The 6,776-nt window shown below is 55.0% G+C and overlaps 1 long non-coding RNA gene across 1 annotated transcript; it reads left to right on the top strand.

The window, feature by feature from the left end:
• The first annotated feature begins 2,211 nt into the window (after positions 1–2,211).
• Positions 2,212–4,261, top strand: LOC118497603. Its single transcript, XR_004900138.1, has 2 exons — positions 2,212–3,081; positions 3,183–4,261. It is a non-coding gene; the product is annotated as an uncharacterized LOC118497603 (long non-coding RNA).
• Positions 4,262–6,776: the final 2,515 nt, after the last annotated feature.

The raw sequence follows: 6,776 nt of genomic DNA, 5'->3' as shown, positions 1-6,776 counted from the left end.
ATGGTGTCTAGTCAGCAGACCCCCCACCCTCTGCAGAGCCCCAGCTCCTGCTGGACCTAGTGCCTTCTTTCCAGGGTGACCCTTCTTCCCAAAGCCAGACTCCTAAAACAGACTGGAGGCAGCCTTTTTTCTTTCTTTTTTCTTCTCTCAGTAGTAACAAATAGTAAGGTCCTTAAAGGACAGATCAGACCACAGCTCCAACATCCCTGGGGAATCAAAAACTTTTTTTAGAACTTTCCTTCCTGGTGCTCTCTCCTGGTCTTACCCCAGCCCCTCCCCCATGGAGTTGGCTGAGCACGGAGATTTCAGAAAACAGCCAATGTTCCCAGGGCCGTGTCCTCCCAGGAACCTTCCCTGCCTGCCACTCTCGCAGCCCGCTGACCTCATGCCTGGCCTCCCCTCAGGGGTGAATTCAGGCCAAGGCAGGGTGAGGAGTTCGAGGGTGTGGGTGTTTTGCCTGGGGACAAGGAGTCCTTTTTGTTGTTGTTGTTCCTGGTGTTATTTCCAGAAGACAGACAGAGAAAAATAGTAAACATTTTTCAGTTCTGGACAAAAGCTGGGGCAGAAACGGCGAGGGGTGGGTAGGGAATATAAGGCCCAACTTCCCCAGACAAACTTCCCAACTTCCCTGGGAGCTCAGTGGAGCTGATCTGCCGAATGTGGGGTGTGATCAAGGCCACTCCGAGTTCGCCTCTCCCGGGATCACTTGAATGATTCAGTGAGGGAGGCCATTCCCTCTCCCCCACCACTCCCACCCCCATCCCCTGGGTTGGGGGGAGCCCAGCCCAGCCCAGCCCACGCCTCCTCTGATCAGGCTCAGGTACGCTCACTGTGTACTGTTGTCACAGTCCACCGAGGCTGTGAGCATCGGTCACAAATGAACAGCACTCCTCTTCCCTCAGAGGCCAGCCTCCCTCCTGCCCCGCTAAACTGGGGTGTGGGCCTCCAGGGGCGGGGCTGAGGGAAGGGAGGCTTTTGTCTGTCTCCTCACGTGATGGCCCCCACCCCTGCCAAATGCTGGTTGTTTTTAGGATGGAGGCGGGAGAAGTGAGGGAACAGAGAGAAGTGGGGTGGGGCGATTCTTCTTTGCCTGCTGCGGGGGAGCTGCCAGGTTCTCCTGAAGTTCCTGGTCTGCGTCTCCTTGCTGGGTGATGACTGTTTACTTGCTTATTTATTTATTTATATTGATTGATTTGAGAGAGAGAGAGAAACATTGCTTTGTTGTTCCGTTTATTTAGGCATCCATCAGTGGATTCCTGTAAGCGCCTGACTGGGAATAGAACCCGCAACCTTGGTGTGTCGGGACGTCCCTCTACCCAGCTGAGCTATCTGGCCAGCGCCCGGGCAATGATTTTTGATTCCCTCTTCAGCCTCTAGGAATCCGGCATCTCCTTCCAACTTCTTCCTGCTGAGATCCCTTGGTCCCTCTAGGAACTTAACTAACCCTGTTCTGGAACTGTCTCACCACAGCACTGCCTCTGGTCCAGGGGGACAGTCACAGGACTCCAGCCCCAACCCCAGCTCGGCCCCTGCCCTTGGCACAGGCCTGGGGCCCACAGCTCTGCAGGGCTTCACAGAAGCCCGCGTCGCAGGCTTGAGATGGAGGTGGCAGGACCTCCGACCCTGTTGGGGGTGGGCTCATAGTGTAGCCTCCCTCTCTCAGAAGATTTTCCTACTTCCAAAGCCCCCCTTCTCCAGTCTGACCCTTTTTATGGGCTTGATAGGCTGAGGGGCCCAAGTGCTGGACAACTGGTTCTTTGCTATACCGTTCCTAGGTCTGTCTCACGCTCAGTGTGCTGTCGGTGGGTGTCACCAGCCTCCCAGATGCCGCCCAGTGACGGCGCCTCCTGACGTGGAGGAGACTGCACACCGTGAGCAGGGCTGGCCCTTGAGAAATGCACACTAGCTGTTGCAGAAATGATAGCGCCAGACTCCAGGGTTAGGTCGTCCTTGCGGGTTTGACCGTGTACCCCAAGAAGAGACGTTGAAGCCCTAACCCCCAGGAGCTGTGCGTGTGACCTCACAGGGGAGTAAAGTCTGTGCAGATGTAGCCAAGGGTCACCCTGGGTTAGGGCGGGCCCTGAGTCCCATGGCCGGTGTGTGTTGTGAGGAGAGAGGGGCACAGAACAGACGGACGTGGGGAGGGGGCAGGTGAAGATGGAGGCAGAGTTGGGGGTGGGGGGGTGCCGCCACGAGCCAGGGAATGTCTGTGGCCACCAGAGACTGGGAAAGGCCAGGAAGCTCACTCCCCTTCATCCTTTGGAGAGAGTGCGGCTCTGCCTAAACCCTGATTTCGAGCTCCTGGCCTCCAGAACCGTGAAAGAGTGAATATCTGTTATTTGAAGCCACCCTGTTCACGGCACTTCCTTATGGCCGCCCCAAGAAACCAGTCTAGTCACACGAGGCATCAGCACTCTTCCTCGCTCTCTCTGGATCCCCCCACCCCCACCCTGCAGGAGGCCAGCTGCCTTGTTGGGAAGCTACCCAAGCAGATCTGTGGGCGGGTGCACCTGGCACAAAAGGAACTGAGGCCCCCGTCAATAGCCAGCACCAACTTGTCCCCATGTGAAGGAGCAGATCGCACCGTCCCAGTCAGCATTGGACTGCTGCTGCCTTAGAAATCCTGAGCCGGCGCGCCTGGTGAAGCCATTCCCAGGTTCCTGACCCACAGCGACTGTGAGCTGTTACATGGTCACTGTTGTTTTGAGCACCTAAGTACTGGAGTCATCAGTTGCGCAGCAATAGATAACCAAGACTCATATGGAGGCTTCAGGGTAACCTGGAGCAAGAAGAGTTGCGTTTTATAATTCACACATGGCATTCAGAATGGTCAGGAGCCCCAGTGCCATTCACTCTGGGGGACATTTCCAGCAATGGGCACCTTGCATGTGCCAGACACTGTGTTAAGCGTTGGGGCTATAGAGGTGAGCATTCCTGCTCGTGGCTGGTGGCCAGCACGGCTCTCCCTCTTCCAGTAGACAGGCATAGGCAAGAAAGGCTGTACTCATTTGCAGAGGCAGGAGGAGGAGGGGCCGTGGAGATGCTAAAAGGAGAAGTCTTCAGCCATGTGACCCTGCAGAGGTAGGACGAGGACCAAGTTCAAGGGTCCATGAACACAGTGGGAGGTGGAGCTGGAACTAGGATCCAGACGTTGAACTCTAGTCTTGGATTTGTGCTTCCAGAATGATGTGAAGCTGGCCATGGTACTAGGATCTCTGCAGGTACCTGGACGCATGGCTTCGGGTCCCGCTGAGACACTGTCCTTTAGGTGGTAGTGTCTCTGTGGGAAGATGGGGGCCCAAAGTCCCACGATCTTGTTCTGCTCTGCCGACTTGACCAAGTCACACCTGCAGATCCTTTGAACTACCAAAGGACATACCTATCAGCAGCTGCCTCCGAAACAGCACGCCCCTGAGGGTGAGAAGGCTGGCCCTCACCTCCGTCCGAGTCCCAGCCCTGCTTGGTGCTGGGACTTTCTAAAGAGGCTGGATCGGAACTTGCCACCCACCAACATCTCCCAGACTGGCCTCTCCCAGACTCGCCCCTCCCGGGCTCAGTTTGGGATAAGATAAGAACAGCCATCGTTTCTGGATAATTTACTCAGCAGCAAGCGGTGTCTCTGATCTTCACAGCGCTCTCCAAGGCACGGGGTTGTGACCCACATCTGGCAGTCTGGGAAAGTGGGGTTAAGGACCGAGCCCAAGGTCACACGGCTAATGAGGGGCACAGCTGGGACCCTAATCTGGGCCTGTCAAACCCTAAAGCCCCTCGTATCCACGTGCCTCTTGCTGCCACAGAGGGAGACCCAGAGCATTCAGTCTGGATTAAGCCAGTGCTGGGAGTTGAGATTTTCTTCAGGCTCAGGAGTTACTGTGTGTAGGGGGTGAGGTGGAGAGACATGGGGGGCAGTGAGGTTGCCCAGAGTGGTGGTGAAAGGGGGTGGGCTCTGATGCCCAACTGCTCAGGGGTGGAGCCGAGCTTCCCTTTGTGCTCCAACTCTCCGATTCTGCATCTGAAAGTTGGGATGGGAGAATGTACTTCATTAGGTTGTTGGAAAGATTAAAAGACATAGTGTGCCCTGGTTGGTATGGCTCAGTGGATTGAGTGCCAACCTGTGGGCCACCGGTTCAACTCCCAGTTAGGGCACATGCCTGGGTTACGGCCAGATCCCTGGTGTGGGGTGCACCAGAGGGAACCACACGTGGATGTTTCTCTCCCTCTCTTTCTCCCTCCCTTCCCCTCTCTCTAAAAATAAATAAATCTTTTTTTTAAAAGATAATGTACAAACTTCATGGTAGGAGTAAACAGTCAGTTACATTTTTCTTCCATTAAAATTAGTATTGACATTTTTCTCCCTGCATGGCCATTAGACTCTTTTATCAGGTCAATATTTGCAAAGGGACAATTAAATTAAGTGGAACAGGTGTGGAGATGGAGACTGGTGGGGATTTGTGGCTGGAGGGTTGTGTTCTCTTTTTTGGATCGTTTCTTTTCCAGCTTTAAACAGCTCCCTGTGTCAGGTGATGAGTGTGATTAATTGCAATCAGCTCCTCTTCACATAATAAGGAAAGTTGGAGGTGGCTCCGTGGCTTCCATCCAGGTGGCTGCAGTTTTCCATTGTGTCCACGAGATGTCGCTGTCAATCACGCTTCGACTATCTGCAGCCAAACCAAGACACCGGGGCCTGGAACTCATTTCCACAGTCCCACTCAGGAGACAATGCAAGGGGCTGAGCATTCTTCAGCAACACCCTTTGAAATGCTTTTCGGCGCCACAACAGTGTGTAAGGAGGGTGTGGTGGCGAGGAGAGACTCACCTAGGTGACCCAGGTTAGGTGCAGAGCTGGAAGATTCCCAGGGTTCCTTGCCTTCTGATTAGATGCATCATCACCCCTGCGTCTGTCCTGCATGTGTAAGAGGTTTGGCGGGTTGGGAGCCTGGTTTCTGGGTTGCGAGGGGTGGCCACCTCAGGGGATGTGATTTGAAGATGAGGGCTCGGGGTGACGCTAAATGTCCTGTGCTCCATGCCCTTGAACCCTGGTTCTGCTGGGCTGTGGGCCAGCTCTCTGGGCTGACTTTGTGATGACTGCTGCTCTAATGGCCGGATGGCACCTCCGTTATTAACTTGGGAGGCGCTCTGAAAGCCAGCCCCTGTGGGAGAACGCTGGGTCCTGGCGCTGCCCTGAGCAGCAGGGCGTCTGTGGCTGTCGGGGAGCCTGAGCAGGGTGTAACACGGGGCAGGAGAAGACGCTGCCGGCCAGCGCAACTCTCTCCACCCAGAGTCATTTGCAGGGGCCTACTCGGGTTCTGGATGAAGCACCAGGAACACAAGAAGCCGTGGGCTAGGTGCCTCCCGCCCTCAGCTGCCCCGCCTGTACAGAGGAAGGGTGCTCTGAGAGGGAGGAGCGTGTCTGTAGAAAGTCTGCTGTGTGGACACCGAGGAGGCTCAGGAAGCTCTCTTCCCATCTGCTTCCCAGGTTCCTTGGGGCCTTCGGGAAGGGGCCAGCCTAGCCCCATCTTGAGGCTCTGCTCTGGGCATGAGGAGCTTCTGTGATTTCTTTTCCCTCCTCGTCATTTTTCAGTCATCGCCTGTCAGCTGTGGGCCACATGCCTTGGGGCTCCAACCCCGTGCCCAGCAGGACCTTGCCTCCGGGCTCCGGGGCCCCAGGGAAGTCAGCCTCACCTGTAGGAGCGCGCAGTGCAGACAGAAGCAGGGCATGTCCTCCTCCGTGAAAGGGCAGCCAGGGCACCACTGCCCTGTGCGTTGGGACAGGGGCAGGTACGCTGGTAAGGACCTAAGGGCATGGTCTTCACCTCTCATTACTCAGGTGAAGGTTTGCTGGAGCAGGTGGGACGCCCCCCCACACACACACACATACCCCACAAGGTGTGGAAGGGACAGGAGAGAGAGCCCAGAAATGCGGTATCGTGGTCTTCCTTTCTTTTTTCATTCTTTGTTTTTTTTGAGAGCTGTGGGGGTAAGAACAGGGACAGAGTCTGGGATTGGTTTCTTGTTATTGCCTTTTTAAATTATAAAAATAGTTGAAGTTCATTCAAAAAAACAGAAAACACGAATAAGCCAAGAGAAGACAACGGAAATCATCTGCTAACAGCTTGGCGAAGACCCTCTTTCTATACTTAGATACATAGAAGATACTTTTGCCTCACCAATAAAATGTTTTTTGACTGTACACAGATTTAAAACCTGCTCCCCCACGCCCTTTCTTTCCTTTTTTTTAAAACCGATCAGTGTACTAGGACAACTATTCCGGCTGACAGATAAGCATGCTCCCCCCTTACCCCCCACCACCACCACCGGCGTTGCCGGCTTCGTGAGGCTGGCCGGGGCTGGGAATCTCCTGGTCTGTCTGCTTCTCTCCTCAGCTGCACAGATGACCTGGGCCCCTGCGCCTGTCTGGGTACTGACCCTCAGTCCTCGGGCAGCTGGGAAAGGCTGGAGACCCCAGGCACACATAAGGTCACACGGACCCAACAGACCCACGATGATCCGGACCGCTTGGGTCCCCGGCCGGGTACAGCACCAGAGAACAGGGCAGGGACAGAGGGCAAAGCCACATGGAAGGGGACGCGGGTGCCCAGAGGCTTGTGATCTGTGTGTCCCTTTAAGTGGTGAGAAGCTGCTGGGAGGCTGGGGCAGTGGGGTGGTTGGGATTCTGGGGTCAAATACGGTTCTGGCTCTGTCATCCATCAATTGGGACATTTGAACAAATGACCAAGCTTTGGATTGTTATCTATAAAACTACTAATAGCTACTAA

Source organism: Phyllostomus discolor, chromosome 1, assembly GCF_004126475.2.
Source record: "Phyllostomus discolor isolate MPI-MPIP mPhyDis1 chromosome 1, mPhyDis1.pri.v3, whole genome shotgun sequence".
NCBI lineage: Eukaryota > Metazoa > Chordata > Mammalia > Chiroptera > Phyllostomidae > Phyllostomus > Phyllostomus discolor.
The sequence above is the reverse complement of the archived record's forward strand: the minus strand, read 5'-3'. Positions and strand labels throughout refer to the sequence as shown.